Source organism: Puma concolor, chromosome F2 (assembly GCF_028749965.1).
Source record: "Puma concolor isolate L17-30 chromosome F2, mPumCon1.1.hap2, whole genome shotgun sequence".
Classification (NCBI taxonomy): domain Eukaryota; kingdom Metazoa; phylum Chordata; class Mammalia; order Carnivora; family Felidae; genus Puma; species Puma concolor.
In genome coordinates, this window is record NC_141684.1 from 29607565 (window position 1) to 29622777 (window position 15213).

Here is a 15213-nt window from a genome sequence, read left to right on the forward strand (position 1 = left end):
CAGATGCATTATTAACAGGAATCTTAGAGGCACCATTTTCCCTTCCTCTTCGTCTTCTTATTAAGCAGTCTCCCCTTCAGTGGTATACTCTGAGAGTCCATAGCTCTTGCGTTGTTTGAATACCTAAACAAGACGAAAAGAAAAAGAAATCCATGAAGCAGTTTCATCCTTGGCCCTGCCCCTGCCCCAGTTTCCTTGAGGAAATCTGTGGTTCATTCTGCACCTTATTTCTTTTTTAAATGGAATTTTGTTAAGGAAGATTTTCCACAATTGGAATATGGGAGGGGATTATGGTTAATTTGTTATAGCAATAGCAATATTCTTGTAGAAAGTGTCCCGTAGAAATGACTCACATTCAAGATGGGGGTGAGAGAATGTTCTCTGCCTCTGTGATTATATTAACAACCACAGATATCAGTTTTTGTCTATAGAATAATATTTAAATGTGAGACATAGTAAACAGAGTATATTCATTCTGGTCTCTTCTATTCAGAGTACTTTACACAGACTTTTCTACAGGGGTAGATTATTTCAGACTTATCTTCATAATGATGAAGTATCTACCTCCTTTGTTCTGAAAGAAAGACAAATACTGATAGATGAGCACCAGGAGTAAAGTTCCTACACATCCCAAGCCACTAATTTCATGTTTTAAAAGGCTTATGTAAGATTGTTGCTTTGTGGGGAGAGAAGAAAAAGCAGAGGCTTTGGGGTTAGACTTCGATTCAAATTCTGGTGGCTTCTCTTCTTAGCTGTGTCATCGTTCAAGTTTGTCATCTTCATTTTCCCTATCAGGAAAAAGAGATGATAAAACCAACCTATCTAACTCACAGAAATGTGAAAATTAAATTAAATCATGGAATTAAAACTTTAATAGATAGTAGACAAACAGTAGGCATATATTTATTATATAGACTTCCTGTGGAGTTTCCTACAAGCCTTAGACTTCCTTATGGGCAAAAATAGAGCAGAAATGGATTATCAGTAGTAGTCAAGTTTGTCAAAGTTTCCCTGCCTGTGGACTTCAATCTATCTGCTTACACAAGCATCAATTTGAGTGTGCTGTTCCATCCTTAGACAGATGCCAATTTGCAGAGGGAAAATGTTGTGCTTACAGATTTCATTCAAATAGGCTTTGCTTCTAATGCTACTTGTGTGATTGCAAGTCTAGCCAGAACCCTTGAATTTTTGCTTCTTGAGAGCTGGTCAGGAAACTTTCCCACCTGCATGCCACATGAACCCGAGATGGCAGAAATAATGTTTTAGTCATTAAGAATTAAGAGAAATCTAAATTTTTTTTTACAGTTAAAATATGAGCCCATAGGTTAAAATGAGTAGAGGTTGGCACTTGGCAATTTATTTTCTTCCAACTTTTTCGCAAGTATATCTGAACAAGACAATAGAGAGTTAAGAGCAAGGTAAGAATTAACCTTTTATTGTCTAGTATACTTTAAAATTAACATTGTTTATCCTAAACTACTCACATAGATACACATGCCCTCATATGCACTTGTTTACCTGTTTGTGTGAACCACCTGGAAAAACTCCCAAAGTATAATTGTTACTAATACATTATATGTAATTCAGATTTTCTTCTTTTAAGGGAGATGGTGAATTCTGAAGGCAATTATAAGAAACTGAATAATGGTTGCCCTTTAGAACCTATGTCTTCAGTGTTCTCATTTCTTTGCTTTCATTCCTGTCTTTTTACATCTTCATTAGAGGCATTCATTATAATTGGGCATTTCTAATTGAAATAAAGTTCTCAGAAGTTATTGCTGCAAGCACAAGGAAGAAAATGTTAATTTTCAGATTGATTAACAGTATTTTTAAATTACAGAATGATTGTCCAAACTTCCCAACCATGACAACTCAGATAAAGTAACTAAGATTGGGGAAAATAACGAATACGTTATGTGTTTTAAATCTGTGTGCTTCTACTCACAATGGTAGATTTGTTTATCGATACCCCATAAATGCAGCTTGACACACAGGAGGTGGTGTAATGTTTTATTAACTAGATATTATGACATGCTAGTGAATGCTTACCCAATCCATGGAAAGGGAAACAGTTTATTCAACAAGTCATGGTGCTAAATGATTGAGTAGACCAGTGATTTGACTCAGAATTACACTTATAGCTTTCACATCTTATTAACCTTTTCATACTCAACTCTAACTAGTCTCATGTAAAATTTTCAGGTCCCGGAACTTCTGATACTCTCTCTTGCTTTTTTTTCTTCATATGCTTTTGCATATGCCATTCAGTCTTCTTGGAAGATACTTTCCTGTCTACTGAAACATCCGCATTCCCTGGCTAATATTTTCATGCATCTATCATTCAGTCATCCATTTATACATTTGAGAGTCAAGCACAGTCCAGCTCCAGCACATGCGCAGCATGTGGGTGGGAGGGGGATATAGTCATGAACAAGACGCTCATGGCTTTTCCACTCAAGGGATTTGCAGCTCTGGCAGAGGGTTTCTCCATCCAATCCCTTTCCTGTGTTTCTTCTCAGCTTTGTCACTGATGGGGAGAGTCTGTTACTCTAATAACTTTGACATTAAAGAGAAAGACAGTCCATAGTCACAGACACAGGTTTGTTTGCCGTATAGATTAACTTACCTAAGAGATCTATAATGAACCAACACCTCTAAGAATCCACCATAATCTTCCCATAAAGGAGCCAGGAACAAGGCCATTCCTGCGTTGACCTTCAGTGCAGCACTATTTCTGGGGAGCAGGAACCTTAATTCAGTAGCAAAGAGAATTAGAATAATTCTAATAGAATTATTAGAATTCTATAAGAATTCTAATAGAATTATTAGAATTCTATAAGAATTCTAATAGAATTATTAGAATTCTATAAGAATTCTAATAGAATTATTAGAATTCTATAAGAATTCTAATAGAATTATTAGAATTCTATAAGAATTCTAATAGAATTATTAGAATTCTATAAGAATTCTAATAGAATTATTAGAATTCTATAAGAATTCTAATAGAATTATTAGAATTCTATAAGAATTCTAATAGAATTATTAGAATTCTATAAGAATTCTAATAGAATTATTAGAATTCTATAAGAATTCTAATAGAATTATTAGAATTCTATAAGAATTCTAATAGAATTATTAGAATTCTATAAGAATTCTAATAGAATTATTAGAATTCTATAAGAGAATAGAGGCAAATCCTGACATTCATTTCTTTCTCTGAGTTAGAAGTCTCTTGTTAGAGTTACTGTGTCATTCTGCTCTCACTATATTATAATTATCTGTCCCTTTGCTCATTTTTCCTACTAAACTCTAAGATTCCTCCTAATCTTTGTGTCCTCAGAGTCTATCCCAGAGCTTAGCACATAGCAGATGCTCAGTAAATATTTAATGAATGAACCAGAGCAGCCACCAGGTATGGTAGCGAAGGTAACCTGATGTATATCCACAGGGAAGCCACTCACATAGACCACAGTGTGTGTATTATTGACTAGAATTTCTCTGTTGTACAGCCACATGCTGTGACTCTGGAAATAAGCTAACAGTGTTACTGTCTGATAAGTGGTAATATGGTAGTGTGTCTAATTTCAGGTGCTAAACGTATTGTACTTCCATTGTTAGTGCTTGATCATACATTTAAGGGTGAAGGAAAATAGATTAGAAAACTTGTCTGTTCAAAACACCCACAGTACACAATGTATTCTATTTACTGCTGATGAATATAAAATGGAATTTAGACTCAATACACTTGGGTTTGAGTTAAGATGCTGTCTTAATGGGTAGATAACCACAAGAACATTTATTCTCTACTTTCAGTCTCAGTTTCTTCATTTGTGATACCAAGGTAAAAATATCTAGCTCTCCTATCTGAGGTCTACAGGTCTATCCACTTTATTGTTCTCTACAACCATATTTTGGTTTTACTGATATTCTGCATTGATCTTTCTGTTTTCAATTTCTTTGATTTCTACTCTTCATAGTTTCCTTCCTTATGTGTGATTTCAGTTTAATTTGTTCTTCTTTTTCTATTTTTTTAAATGTAGAAATTGATCATTGACTTCAGAACATTCTTATTTTCAATAATAAAGAAAAGAGGGTAACTCTGAGGGGTGCCTGGGTAGCTTAGTTGGTTAAACATCCGACTTTGTCTCAGATCATGATCCCACAGTTCGTGAGTTCGAGTCCCCTGTCCCGTGTTGGGCTCTGTGCCGGCAGCGCGAGCCTGGAGCCTGCCTCAGACTCTGTCTCCCTCTCTCTCTCTGCCCGTCCCCTGCTTACTCTCTCTCCTCTTTCTCAAAAGTAAATAAACATTAAAATTTTTAAAAAAGGGGACAACTTTGAATTAAACAAAAACATTTTTGAAGTGTATTTGTCAACATGTACATAAAGCTATTAGTAGATAATTGAATGAATATTTAAAAACATTTTTCTAACAGGTTTGCTGGGATATTGTTTTGGCCAGATTAAAAACAACTAATCAAAAGTTGTCCACAAATAACTAGTTATTTAAAAATGGGTGTCTAGGTACTAAAGAAACTATGGGTGAGTGGAGAAAACATTAAGCTTCAAAGCAGAACATCTGATATTTTTTAATTTAAATTTTAGTTAATATATAGTGCAATATTGGTGTCAGATGTAGAGTTCAGAGATTCATCACCCACATACAACACCCAGAAGAAAAATCTCAATTCCAGTCGAAATTTCCTGAGCAATCTTGAGCAGGTCATGTCACCTCCTTTCAGAGGTGTGCAAATTATGACCCAAAGACCTGTTTTGTGGATCTGCCATCTCTTCTGTGGAAACAGTTCCACTGGAGCACCACCACATTCATTCGTTCAAGTATGGTCTGTGCCTTTCACATTGCAGTAACAGAGCTGTGTAGTTGTGACAACGACTTAATGATCCACAGTGTCTAAAATAATTACTCTCTGTCCCTTCATAGAAAAAGTTTACTGACCTTAGCATTACTGCCCCTGCTTCTTTATCTGTAAAATAGGAACGATAGCTCCGATTCTTCACAGGGCTTTTGCCAGGATGCTCACTTTGGTAAATTTGTGTGGAAACCTTTAGTGCAGTGCTTAGCATATAGCCATTGCACAACTAACGCCCTTCTAAAATTCCCACCCACCACCCCATGGTTGATTTAAGACTAAGCTATTCTCTTTTTAACCTTATGTTTATAAGGCAAACAGTTATGTGCCAGAAAGCAAAATTCCACGTTTTCCTTTTTAAAAACACTGTTATTTGCTTGTCATCATGGCTTTGTCAAACGGTATACTCTTTATCCATCTTTGTCATAAATAATTAAAATAACTAGAGGAGATTTTAAATGCTGTAGCTGATGCAGTGCCGAACTCCAGACTTCATGCAAATGGAAATGAGATAGAATATTTCTGAGTCTTTAAGTGGTAAAGATCATAATTTTCCTTATACAGCAGCAAAAAAAAAAAAAAAAAAAAAAAAAAAAAAAGCCTATAATAGTAGTCAAGATTCTTGGTGGTTCTTTCCTAAATGACATTGTTAAAGATACAGGATTTTTTTGCTTTTGTGCTTGATGTTTAGAAATACATTGCATGCACAATGAAATGATAATTTGGAAAAAAATAAGGGGCTGCTGCATGCTGTGTATACTGTAATTCTTAGCTAGTCGTGCTGATTACAGCGAGTAGGTAAATAAGGAGAGGAAGTCACAGGGGGTATTTCCTCTTTGCAGAATTGCCTTTATTAAATTGTTCTCTACTGTGATCATCAGCCTATATTGAGGTAAAATATAAGAACATTAGTGGGGTGCCTGGGTGGCGCAGTCGGTTAAGCGTCCGACTTCATCCGGGTCACGATCTCACGGTCCGTGAGTTCGAGCCCCGCGTCAGGCTCTGGGCTGATGGCTCGGAGCCTGGAGCCTGTTTCCGATTCTGTGTCTCCCTCTCTCTCTGCCCCTCCCCCATTCATGCTCTGTCTCTCTCTGTCCCAAAAATAAATAAAAAACGTTGGAAAAAAAAAAAAAGAACATTAGTAAGCACATCCTGTCTGATCTTAGGACAATAATCATGTATCCATCCTGATAAATTGCTGTTTCTATGTTATAAACCCTGTGCATCGAGGAACTGATCAGATTTCCATTTGCCAGTAAACTTGGTAGAATGCTCTGAGCCAAATTTGTGATTTAGTTGTAGCAATCATGTGGGTCTTTACGATGTACACTTTACAATCATCTCTAGTCGTGTTTTATGTCCGTTGTTTCTTCCTTTTGATCTGTTTTTATTTACGCTATCTAAGTAGTAATTTTGGAAGTCACATTCTATCGTTTCTGGAACAAGATTGGGTATAAATAGGTAATAGGGTAGTGGATAGATAATTTCCAGTGAAGTGCTAATATGTCTTTTGGTTCTCTCCTCAAGATACTTTATAAATAACACAACAAAATAACTCCCAGCTTAACACTTGATAAGCCTTATAATTTATTAAAATTTTTTTTAAATGTTTATTCATTTTTTGAAAGAGAGAGACAGAGTGTGAGTGGTGGAGGAGCAAACAGAGAGGGACACACAGACTCTGAAGCAGGCTCCAGGCTCTGCCCCGATGTGGGGCTCGAACTCACAAAATGTGATATGACCTGAGGCTGAAGTCAGAAGCTAAACAACTGAGCCACTCAGGCACCCCAATAAGTCTTACAATTTAAAGAGAACAATTTAGACGATGCGGGAGCCACCTGCTCTCCGAACTAGATCGCAGCACAGAGGGGATGTTCTGGGTTACCCTTCCGGAGTCGTCCACAGCCAACTCTGGCCCCAGGGCAGCAGAGGCAGGAGAGATTAACAAGATTGTGGCTGTTGTCTTCTTTCTCACCAGGCTAGTTCGAAAACATGGTAAATTGAAAAAAGGGGCAGTTGAGAGGTTTGAAATTGACCCTTAAACTTCAAGAAAAATACAACATCACTGGTACCCAGAAAATCCATCAAAAGAACAGGTCTATGGAGACATCTGTGTCAGTACAGTTCAGAGTTGATCCTGATGTCCTGAGACATCTGCATGAGAACAGCTGCATCTCTTACACCCATCTAGGTTTGCCAAAGGAACTCACTCTGGGTGGGTCTACGTGAGGTGTGCTGTGGGTACAGAGAGAGAAACAATGTTGCCAGCTTTGAAAATGAGGATGAGAACAAGATGAAATCTCCAAGAAAGTTACCAGGCCCCTTGATAACGTTATCTCTGAGTTCAGGATCCTGACCTAACAATGAGGAAACAAGCAAGAAGAAGTGAAACCCAATTCCATGACTGCAACCCCAAGCCCCTTGTATCACATTTCACAGTGGATATCCCTGCATCTTCCATTGTGGCATCCTTTGCTCAGAAAAAAAGCCAGGAATGTGCTGAGGGAATGGCCATCAGAATCAGTACCCTTCTCCTATTCCATTTGTTATCCAAATCACGAAAGGAAGAATGAACCATTTATCACCCAAATCCCTCCTGGAATGCGTTGTGACCAGAATCACTGGATTAATCCTCAGGTGTTAGCACCTCACTAGCTGCTTTTGATTCTGTTGGTGTCAATGATGAGAGAAGGTAGAATAAGTCTGACCACATATTAAAAATAAACGTTCAGGGGCGCTTGGGTGGCTCAGTCAGTTAAGCATTGGACTGTTGCTTTCGGCTCAGGTTGTGATCTCAACTGCTTCATTTAGTGGATTCAGCACCCCCGTCAGATTCTGTGCTGGCAACTCGGAGCCTGCTTGGGATTCTCTCTCAACCTTGTACTTATTTGCACTCCGTCTACTGTTTCGTGCCTTCCTCCCTTTATGTAACCTGCTCACCTGTAAGGAATTCTTTTGTCCCTTATCCTAAACTCAGTCAGGCTTCATATTCTCTAGAACCTTCCCTGTTAACCCAGGTTGAATGAAATGATCTTTGTTGGTTTTCATACCGCCCTGTACCTACCTCCATTATTTCTCTCAGCATATTACATATGAAATTCTCCTTTGAAGGGTCTGCCACAATTAGACTAAGAGGCTCTTTGATGGTGTGGGCCCTACCTTATTTCATTCTCCTCAGTGCCAGCTACTTTAGGTGTTGAGAAAAGATTTATTGAGTTAAACTGAACAGAATCAGGCAAGCAGTAAAGAACCAGGGAGCACGTAGGCACTATATGCACCATAGATCCCATACTCAAACACAGAGCATGACAGATAATATAAATAAATAAGTGCATGTTCTGTCAAAGGGGGGCAGCTCCTCTAATCCAGATGATCAGTTGTTACCAAGTGGGATTGCAGTCCCATCTTGCCAGATCTGTGGTTTTGGAGAAGTCAGAAGGGTCAATTTTTTAAGTAAATATTTTGATCTTAGATCTTAGTGGCAATAAATTCAGTTTTAAAGACTGTGTGGGCCAAAAAAACCTGGCTGTTTCCAGCATGAGGCTGCCAGTTGTGTCTCTGCTGTGATATTTCAACTAGGAATTTTGTTGTTGTTACCAATTACAAAAAAACAACTCTAGATATCTGACACAAAACAACAAACAAAAGAAAAAAAAAACCCCAAAGAAATGTAGTGGAAGGATCTAGGAGAAAGGGTAGTTAAAGAATTGGAGGAACAGCTAAATAACTACATTTGAAGCAGGACAGAGCCTGGATGGTGATAGCAAATCTTGGAGACAAAAAGTAATCAACAGAGGGGCGCCTGGGTGGCGCAGTCGGTTAAGCGTCCGACTTCAGCCAGGTCACGATCTCGCGGTCCGTGAGTTCGAGCCCCGCGTCAGGCTCTGGGCTGATGGCTCAGAGCCTGGAGCCTGTTTCCGATTCTGTGTCTCCCTCTCTCTCTGCCCCTCCCCTGTTCATGCTCTGTCTCTCTCTGTCTCAAAAATAAATAAACGTTGAAAAAAAAAAAAAAAAAAAAAAAAGTAATCAACAGAGGAGTGACCAGACTCAGACAGGCTTCTGTCTGTGTCAAGAAGTTATGACTTCAGTTACTGAGAGGGTTGCCAGATGTAGCAAGTAGAGTATTGGACACACAGTTAAGTGTGAACTTCCAATAAACAACCAATTTTTAGTATAAGCATATCCCATGCAAAATTTCATTTTGGCAATTCTAATTAGTAGAAGTCAGAGTCTGAGTTGCTTAATTTGGGTCACATGTCTATCCTTAGTCCCCTGAATGAACCATCTAGGAGCACTTAAAGTAATGGATGATAGGCTTTTAAAAGAAAATTGGGTTTTTCAACCACAGGAAGAGGCAAAGAATGTTAGAATGTCAAAATGGACCATTCTATCTATCTATCGATCTATCATCTATCATCAATATATATGTTTATCATTGTCTTTTTACATAAACATGTAGTAGGGTGATATTAAAAATATTTTTTATTTAAAAAAAGTTTTTTGTATAGGGGCACCTGGGTGGCTCAGAAGGTTAAGCATTCGACTTCGGCTCAGGTCATGATCTTGCGGGTCGTGGGTTCGAGCCCTGCGTCAGGTCCGTGCTGACAGCTTGGAGCCTGGAGCCTATTTCAGACTCTGTGTCTCCCTCTCTCTCTGCCCCTCCCTGTTCACACTCTGTCTCCCTCTCTCTCTCAAAAATAAATAAACATTAAAAAAAATAAAAAAAAATTTTTGTTGAATATTTATTTATTTTTATTTATATTCAAGTTAGTTAACATATAGTGTAGTCTTGGCTTCAGGAGTAGAATCCAGTGATTCATCTCTTACATATGACATCCAGTGCTCATCCCGAGACATGCCCTCCCTAATGCCTATCACCCATTTAATGCCCCCCTAGACCCCACCCTAATATTTTTTTAGATGTTGATAAGTCTGGATCAAGGTTCTCTGCTGTGCTGCATGTTATCTGTGCTGGATTGTGGGCAGGAGGTCTGGGGAGGATCTGAGGATCCAAAGAAGCCATAGAGAGGCACCAGGAGCTCTTGTTAACATCTGTTTACTGCTCAATATACAATTATTAGATGGTACAGGGGTGCCTGGGTGGCTCAGTTAGTTGAGTGTCAGACTTCGGCTCGGGTCATGATCTCACAGTTCATGAGTTCGAGCCCCACATCAGGCTCTGTGCTGACCGCTCAGAGCCTGGAGCCTGCTTCGGATTCTGTGTCTCCCTCTCTCTCTGCTCCTCCCCTGCTCACATGCTGTCTCTCTCTCTCAAAAATAAAGATTAAAAAATTAAAAAAATAAAATGGCACAAAGGTAAACCTTAAGAAAGTGACTGTTCTTGTTTAGAAAAATACCTTGATGTAACGTTTTGACAGAGTTCGGGTGTCGCCTTTAAAAACAGAGGAGGAGAAAGCTAAGATATTCTGTGAAGGGTTAACATGAAGCTGAATCTGTGTCAAGGAAGAAATTAGAGAGTAGTAGAAGAAGACAAGAATGTGAGGATGCACACAGTCACTGGCCAGACTCTGGAAGGATGGTCATTGAGGAACGCCTGGTGGCATGACAGTACAGGACTTTTAAATGAGAATGGTTAATATTAAAATTTAAATTGGTTGTTGTGCTAAAGTATGCCTTATGAGAGCAGTTTTGGAAGAAATAATATAAAAGGAGATATGCTCTGCATGTGGGTTAGCGGAGACAGGAGAGAAGGGAGCAGTCATGGGAAGTGGGATGTGAGTGAGTCTGAGAGCTCAAGGGCTCAGAAATACAGAATGTGGGCATCGGAGGAAATGTGAGCTGTCAAAAACCCTTTTGAATTTTGTGTGTGTGGTGGGAGGAAGAATCTAGCATTTTATAACAATTTAATTAAATATCGGAGTACAGGGTGACTCCAGCTGACATTTGAGTCATAGATATGACCTAGATGGATAATTTACATTATGCAGTTGTAGCTTTCAAAAAACTTTCATTTGTTTATTTATTTTTGAGAGACAGAGAGAGAGAGAGCACGAGCAGAGGAGGAGCAGAGAGAGAGATGGAGACACAGAATCTGATGCAGGTTCCAGACTCTGAGCTGTCAGCACAGAGCCCGACGCGGGGCTCAAACTCACAAACCGCAAGATTATGACCTGAGCTGAAGTCAGACGCTTAACCGACTGAGCCACCCAGGCGCTCCAGTTGCAGCTTTTATATTAACCACCAATTGTTTCATTCTAGGGATTGTTAACATGTTGGTTGTCAGGAGTGGCTGGCTGTCGGTCCTGTTCCTGGTTCCCAGAGTCTTCTATGTCATTCTTTTTATCCCAAACCTTGTGATGCTCAGATCTTAAGTCTCCCTCTTTCTTGTGAGGTACCTAGGTTCTTTGTTGCCCTCTGTGTTTACTTGGAGTCTAGTAGTTATGATACAGGGCTTTCTCACTGCATGTCTAATATATGTGCCTATGTATAATATATGCTGCTCTTGCTGCTACTATTCATACTGTCTATTATATTTCTTTACTTTTCTCTTTCATACATGCATATTCCACTTGGTGCTGATACTACTGTGAATAGGAAACAATTCCACCCTTTTTGGAGCGTATGCTTGAGATCATGGGCTCTGGGGTCAGACCACCTGGAGTAAAAATCTTGCCTCCACCACTTGTTATCAAGCTCCGAGATCTCTCTCTGCCTCAGTGGCTCCCTCCTGTAACAAACTGAATGGGGTTATTTTAATTGGGTCTCAGAATCATAGAATTGGATGAATATGATTGTTGATTTAGGACCAGCTCTCATTATTGCTCATTCAAGGTGACTTTTTAAGCCTCCCTCTAGGGTGACCCTTAGGAAACCGCCCCCAGAAATCCGAAACTAGAACACTGATAATAGCGGATTCTGATACATCTTTCTTTCTCTTGTTTATGGCAACTCCTCTCCCAGGTGTGCTGATCATTCTCCCTCTTTCCTTAGAGCACATTTCCATTATATCTGTTCACCAAACGTTTTTAGTCATTTTTAAGTTTATGAAATGAAAATATCAGACTGCATATAAACTTCTGCAGCTTATCTTTTCACTTAAAATTATATTGTTGAGATTCATCCATACCTTTCCTTAAAATTTGTTTTCAATGTTTATTTATTTTTGAGAGACAGAGCACAAGCAGGGGAGGGGCAGAGAGAGAGGGAGACACAGAATCTGAAGCAGGCTCCAGTCTCTGAGCTGTCAGAACAGAGGCTGACGCAGGGCTCCAACCCAGAACTGCAAGATCGTTACCTGACCGAAGTCGGACGCTTAACTGACTGAGCCACCCAGGCACCCTGAGATTCACCCACATCTTTGTGTCTAGATGTTGTTCATTTGTTTTGACTGGTGTAGAGTACTTTATTGTATGAGCATACCAAAATAACATTATTTATTATTCATTCTTCTTTCAGTTTTCTTTTTTTTTTTTAATTTTTTTTTTTAACATTTATTTATTTTTGAGACAGGGAGAGACAGCATGAATGGGGGAGGGTCAGAGAGAGAGGGAGACACAGAATCTGAAACAGGCTCCAGGCTCTGAGCTGGCAGCACAGAGCCTGACGCGGGGCTCGAACTCACGGACCGCGAGATCATGACCTGAGCCGAAGTCGGATGCTTAACCGACTGAGCCACTCAGGCGCCCCATCTTCTTTCAGTTTTCTTATTTCAGTTTTGTTTTGTTATTTCTTTACTACTAGGCAACAGGGTTACCATACACATCTGTGTATAGGTTTCCTGGTGTAGGTATACAGGAGTTTCTCTTAGGAAGAGAATTGCTGGATCATAGTCTATGCATATGTTCCACTTTACAAGACAAAACCAACTAATTTCCAAAGTATGGAGGCATTTGCAATTGATTTTTGGTATGGTATAAGCCTTATGTATAGCCTTCTTCCAACTCCATTTGTTTAAAAGACTTGCCCCCAAATGATTTGGTGTGCTAACCTTTTTTATATATCAAAGTTCCACATACATACATGTGGATGTATCTGGCCATCTATATTTCATTGATTAATTTTTCTGTCCCTCTACCATGACAGAATGGCTATAGCTTCAAAACAAGTTTGGATATTTGGTGGTGGCTGAGATCGCTCTCTTTTTTCTTGTTAGAGAGAGAGGGAGAGAGAGAGAGAGGGAGTGTGAGAGTGTGTGCTCGAGGGGGAGGGGTAAAGGGAGAAGGAAGGAGAGAGAATCTCAAGCAGGCTCCGTGCCTAGCACAGAGCCCAAAGAGGGGCTCAATCCCACGACCCTGGGATCATGACCTGAACTGAAACAAGAGTCAGCCGCTTAACCCACCCAGGTGCCCTAGTGTGATCTTTACTGTAAGGTGTGTTGCTGTTCTTTAGATACCCTTTATGTTGTAATTTACTGAGGTTTTATTTTATTTTTTTAAAGTTTTTGTTTATTTATTTTGAGAAAGAGAGAGGGAGAGACAGAATCCCAAGCAGGCTCCATGCTGTCTTGAACCCACGAACCACGAGATCATGACCTGAGCCGAGATCAAGAGTCGGACACTTAAGCAACTGAGCCACCCAGGTGCCCCTACTGAGGGTTTTATTAACTTTTTTCTCCGTATATGAAAAAGGTCTTATGGCTTTTCTCCTTTAATCTGTTAATGTGGTAAATTATGTTTCCAGATTTTATAACACTAAACCAAGCTGTGCATTCCTGAGATGTACCCAAGTTATTCATTGAGTATTGTCACTTTTTATGTATTATTGAATTAAAATTATTAATATTTAGTTTGGGATATTTTGCAGAGAAATGAGAGAAATGGGTTTCCTTTCCCTACTCTGTCTGGCTTTGCTGTCTTGGTCGCTGTCTTCACAGAATGATTTTGGGAATCTTTCATCTTTCTATTCTCTAACATGTTTGAAGACTGGGTTGATCACTACCTTAGCAAAATGTAACTGTACTGTCTGTGAAACGATATGGGCCTAGTGGTACAGGGAGAATGCTGGTAATGTTTAATATCTAGCTTTTGGTTGGGGAGAGAGGCAGAGTTGCTAATCTGTAGTGTCTGGCAATTTCCATGGTATAAACTCTCCCACCAAGACTGATCTCAAGCTACTGATGTCAGTGTGACAGCACTGAATAAGGATGGTGATGACATCACTGAACATGGATGGAAGCTCCAGCCTGCCACCATCATGATCCATAATTTCTGCTTCTGCCCTGCCGTCACACTAAATGCAAAGGCAATTTCAGTGCAGAAATTGGAGTCAGAGGCTCTAAAGGGAATCAAACCCTGGACGATGATGTGATATTAAACCTCTCCTCACGCTCCTCTCCCAGCCTGCCATGGGCACTGGGGAAAACGACCAGCACATCTCTGCCTCCTTCTTCAGGTCTCTTACCCGCAAGGGAGACGGTGGGAGTGGAATGACGATAAAACTGGACAGGCAGTGGAATTAGTGGAAAAGAACACATGATGCCCACAATTGTCTTCATGTACAAGGAACCTTCAAGGTAAACTCTATTACAGAGTGCTGGGTTTTTTTCTGCATAAGAAATTGAGTGGGTATTTTGGAAGGGTCTTGCTGGATCGTTAGCTGGGTCTCCTGTGATGTAGCAGTGGCTCTCCTTTGGCTGACCACTCCTTCCTCAGTGTTTTCTCATTGGTTAGTTAGTTAACATTTATTAATAAGTAATAAATGTTTATTTATTAATATTAAATAAATATCACATTTAACATATTTATGTTAAATATTAATAACAATTTATAAAACAAGAAATTTTCTAATGACTATTTTACAATGACATAAAATAATAATTTACAAAATACAGATAAATATTCATTGAACATCTGTTCTGGTCACCAGAAGAAGCACTGCTCTAGATACTAGGAAAACAGCATGAATAAAAGAGACACAAATATCTGTATTTTCCAGATCAGTTCTCTTTCCATCCCGTTTCACAGAAAAATAATCACACATTCTTTGATTCACCCTAAGTCACTTTGGGTAAGCTGTGGAAACTTGCCATAGCCCCCACTCCAAAGCAGCCCTTGAGCTCTCTGCTGACTTCCAGATTTCCAGAGACAAAAGCCTGCTCAGTCTGCTGTGTCCCTAATAATGAAGATCTTCTGAGTGGTCTTGTTGAAACACCTTCTCCAATCCTTTCTCAATCATTAGACTTGTTTTGAGGGGACTGGAGCCACCCCACTCTTTCTTTCAATTTTTTTTTTTTTTTAACGTTTATTTATTTTTTGGGACAGAGAGAGACAGAGCATGAACGGGGGAGGGGCAGAGAGAGAGGGAGACACAGAATCAGAAACAGGCTCCAGGCTCTGAGCCATCAGCCCAGAGCCCGACGCGGGGCTTGAACTCACGGACCGCGAGA

At 39.5% G+C, this 15213-nt stretch overlaps 1 pseudogene; it reads left to right on the forward strand.

Moving 5' to 3' along the window:
* The first annotated feature begins 6739 nt into the window (after positions 1 to 6739).
* On the forward strand, positions 6740 to 7523 carry LOC112859285 (protein BTG3 pseudogene; annotated as a pseudogene).
* The last annotated feature ends 7690 nt before the right edge of the window (positions 7524 to 15213 follow it).